At 44.0% G+C, this 4734-nt stretch overlaps 1 pseudogene; it reads right to left on the reverse strand.

Annotated features, from left to right (window-relative positions):
- Positions 1827-3716, reverse strand: Amd-ps3 (S-adenosylmethionine decarboxylase, pseudogene 3; annotated as a pseudogene).

Here is a 4734-nt window from a genome sequence, read left to right on the forward strand (position 1 = left end):
TAGCTTGGCACTTGGCCTTTATGGGCTATGGAAAGGATCAGGAGTAAAATCCCTAGAGATAGTCCTAGCTCCAGAGGATCAAGGGATTGCAGTGAGGGATAAGGTTGTTCCAGGAAACAAAAGAAAGCATCTCGGAAAAGAAGGGGGTTCGGCTCCTGCAGGGAGGCTGGGACCAAGTGTGAAGAGGCACAGACAGTTCATGAATTTGGTTAAGTTAGGAAGGAAAGGAGCAGGCTGCTGGTACCCTCCACAAACTGGCAGCTGAACCCAGGAACTCACACATGCCAGGCAAGTGGTGTACCACCTAAGCCACACCCCCAGCAAGTGTGATACAGCTCTCTCTCTTCTGTCATGCCATGAGAAAGACAGAGATGAAAAATACAAAAAAACCAAAAACCAAAACAAAACAAAAAAACCCTGTCTTCAGAGGCTAGGTATGAGAAAGAGTGGCGTTGCTTCAGGAAAAATCAAGAATCATGAAACCAGAGGCCCTTGGGCATGATAGTAAAATTATAGAGAGGGTGTATCTGGAACCAGGGGACTGCTGGGCTGCCTCACGAGTTTGCTAGAAGTCAGCAGCCCTGCTCTCAACAGTCCCTCAACTTCATCTCAGTGGAGACAGGCAGTGTATGGTTTGGTCCTTCAGAGGAAGGGACATGAAGGATGGGTCTGGGGGATCAAAAGCAGGACACAGAGTCAGGGCTTCATCTTAAGGTCCAACTACTGTGTGTATTCCCCAGGACAGTTTTCCAGGGCCAAGTGACAAGGGAAGAACAACAAAGCCTACTTCTCAGGCAGACCCTTCCTATGTGTGAAAACTCCTTCACAGCCCCGTGACTCAAACTCCTCCTAAGATCCACTGTCTAGACATTCCCTAACAGGCCCATGGGCATGCGTTGGAAACCAAGGGAATCGTATTAAAAGTATCAGACGTGGAGAGATGCCTCAGTGCTTAAGGAGACTGATTGCTCTTCCAGAGGTCCTGAGTTCAATTCTCAGCAACCACATGGTGGCTCACAACCATCTCTAATGGAAATCTGATGCCATCTTTTGGTGTGTCTGAAGACAGAGACAGTATACCCACATACATGAAATAAATAAAACAAATCTTTAAAAAAGTATATATCTCAGACAGCAGTCACCTGAAGCAGCTCTCATTCCAAAGAGGCAGTTGACAGGGAGAGCTGCCTCTATAGAAAATGAAATCTAGAGAGCATAGGGAACAGGATGTCTATGTCATTTCTGACATCCTAGGAAAACACTCTATCAGGGCGCAGTATAGGAGACTGGCAAATAGTCACCCCTACAAATCTGGGTACAGGGGTTGAGGGGAGACAACCCAACAGTCTAAGCAAGAATGTGAGTTTACTTTCTCATAAATGTAACTTGTCTAAAAGCATTCTCTCGCTCATTCCAAGGAAGTCCTTTTTTATTGATAGCTTGTGTGCACAGCGTGACTTGGCAGGTTGAGTGTGTCATGGTGGTGGCCAGCCAGAGGGCAACTTTGTGAAGCTGACTCTCTCCTTCCAACTTCTTTGGGCTCTGTGATGGTTTGTATGTGCTCGCCCCAGGGAGTGGCACTATTAGAAGGTGTGGCCCTGTTGGAATAGGTGTGTCATGGTGGGTATGGGTAATAAGACTCTCATTGTAGCTGTCTGGAAGTGAGTATTCTGCTAGCAGCCTCTAGATGAAGATGTAGAACTCTCAGCTCCTCCTGCACCATCTTGACTGGATGCTGCCATGCTCCTGCCTTGATAATGAACTGAACCTCTGAACCTGTAAGCCAACCCCAATGAAATGTTCTTTTTTTTTTTTTTTTTTTTTTTTCAACTTGTGGAAGAAAAACTTTAATTGCCATTGCATAAAACACCTGTATGAAGTAGAAATTGGTTTTGAGTAACATTAGTAGAGAATATGCCCTAGAAAGTGGAGGTAACTGGATGTAAAAACTCTGGCAGCAATTTAATAGAACAGTCACAGATGTCAGCTGAGGCCGCATCTAATGGGGACGAAAGCCTTGTCTGTGGGGAATTTTGGATGATGCCTGCAGAAATATTACACTGTGCATAAACCAAATTGTATCATTTTCACAAGTGTCGTAAAGATTCATACAATCAAAGGTCTTTTCTACATGCACTTCAGTTCCACAGCAAGAGTGGCATAGAACACCTAAACACAGAAGAGAGCATTCATGCAAGATACCTAACTCCTTGATATAATAATGCATACACTTCAAAATGATTACACTATCATTACACCTAGGGCTTTCTGCAACTACGAGGTGGTGGTCATGGTCAGCACGGCCCTCAGGATCAGCATCTAGAAAGCAGCCACCACCTCCTGTGTGTCTTCTCTTTTTGCGTTTTTTCTTCTTCATTTTTCCTAATCAACTCTGCTGTTGTTGCTGTTTCTTAGCAAAACTGGTAAAAACAAAATTGTAATCGTTGAACATAGCACTCTGGCAATCAAGACGTTTAAAGCCGTCAATCTTCTGGGGCGAAGAAAGCACTGTGCGACATTTAGAACTCTGATTAACAAACAAGGTGGTCACAAATTTTCCTGGCTTGAAGACTTCCACAACTTTCCTGATCAGGTCGTCATAGGAGGTCTGACTTAGGTTTGTTTCAAAGCTAACATAAGAAAATTCTGGTTCTGGAGTGATGTGAATAGTCCAATATGTTCCATCCGATTTCATTCCATTCATCGAGTAGCCACAAGGATTGAACAGTGTGGCATCAATGACAGAACCTGGTATCAGGTCACGAATTCCACTCTCACGAGTGACATCCTTTGCAGTAACACCATCTTTCATGTAGAACTGGTCCATAACTGCTGGGTCAAGCTCACTCATCAGAATTTCCAGGGTTTGATCTGGCTGACTGATTACTCGGCTCTCTGGGAAATCCAAAGTATACAAGTACCAGCAGTCAGAATTCATGCGTCCCATACAATATGCTGCTCCATTTGGGAAAATTGCATTAAGAAACTCGATTTCTTCCTGGAAATTCCGGTGTGGGTACCCTTGGTGAGAAGGCTTCATGAAATTCTTACGAGAATAAAAGAAGCTTTGAATTGAGTCAAACCCACTGTAATCCCTAGCAAGCTTCAACAGGGGAACCAGTGCTTTCAGTAAGAGGGTGGTACCACATGTCTTCAAAATGAAACGTCTCTTGGAGACAAACATGCTACTCTCACTGAGTACATAAGCTTCCTGCTTGTCAGTCTTTGTCACACTTATGATTGAGCACTGCACATCCTTCAAAAGGACATCCCATTCAGATCTTGGGATGGTACGAAGATCCCCAGATCCCTGGCTTGCGTCGGACTGCTGTCTGGAAAACCAGACCTCCAGCAGTTTCTCCGTCCCTTCGAAAAAATGTGCAGCTTCCATCACCGTGAGACTAGCGAACAACCAACAACCACAGAAAATCAACTAAATTAAATCTCTTCTCCCGCCGCTCCTGCCGCCGCTGCGGATTGTTCCAGCTGTGTTACTAAAGTTCAGGTTCCTTTTTTTTTTTTTGCTATAATTTTATATTAACTTTTTTTTAAAAAAAGGACTAATAAAATTTTCCCGGCTATTTTCGTGAGCGAAAGTTGAACGTGAGTCTGTTGGAAATAGAGGCAGATACAGTTCAGTCTCTTGTAGTCCGCTGCTTTCCCGTTAGGAGAGTTGAGCGAGCGCTAGCTAATGTCGCCGGCCATACTGTGTAAGCCGAAATGTTCTTTTTAAGAGTTGCTTTGGTCATGGTGTCTGTTCACAGCTGTAAAACCCTAACTAAGACAGGGCCTTAGGATCAAACTCCAGTTCTCCAGCTTGGCAGCAACCATCAATTGAGCCATCTCTCCAGCCCACTGTTGCTCATTTTTATCAAGAGTTTGTGCCAGTCAGTGGTGGAGCATGCCTTTAAGGAGGCAGATGCAAGTGGATGTCTGTGAGTTCAAGGCCAACTGCCTCATCTACAGAGGGAGCTCCAAGACAGCCAGGGCTACACAGAGGAACACTGTTTTGAAAAACAAAGCATAACAAAAAAAAAAAAGATTTTGTCTCAGTAGCCAACTGATCTGCAACTGATCAACAGGTATAGTTCTGGTAAGTGCTGCTGTTCTAGTTTTTATTATTATTTTAATTATTTTATGTGTAAGGTGTTTTGCTTGCATGTCAGTATATTATGTACCTGTCTGGTGCCCAAGGAGGCTAGAAAGTGGTATTTCCCCAGAGACTGGAGTTATAGACAGCGGTGAGCCACCAGGTAGATGCTGCAGATAGAACCCTGTCTATCAGGAAGAGCAACCAATGCTCTTACACACTGGCCATCTCTCCAGCCCCAGTGTTGGTGTTTTTGATCTCATTAGTGAGTACTTCAAATGTAAGATAAGTTATTGATATGTCCAAATGTCAGCTGGATAAACTGGATAACACTTTTCAAACAACTAGAGACAACTGGAGAGCATTTCTTCATCGGTCTGTAAGGATTGATGTGGTGGCTATAAGACTAACTTTACACCATGTTAACGTTTTCTCCATTGTGTCCCATAAAGAGCGAAGCAATGACGTAGTAAATAATAAGTGACAGGATCTGAATGCTACTATGGTAACGGTAGTTTACTATAGCGTCACTGCTGCAGACTGAGAAGCAGCCATCAGCTGTGAGCCATCGTGTGCCGTCACTTTCATTTCTTACATGCGTATGCGTTCGTGTGCATAAAGGAAGCGAGAAAAATACACGATCT

The sequence above is a fragment of the Mus musculus genome, chromosome 18 (genome assembly GCF_000001635.26).
Source record: "Mus musculus strain C57BL/6J chromosome 18, GRCm38.p6 C57BL/6J".
In the NCBI taxonomy this organism is placed as follows: domain Eukaryota; kingdom Metazoa; phylum Chordata; class Mammalia; order Rodentia; family Muridae; genus Mus; species Mus musculus.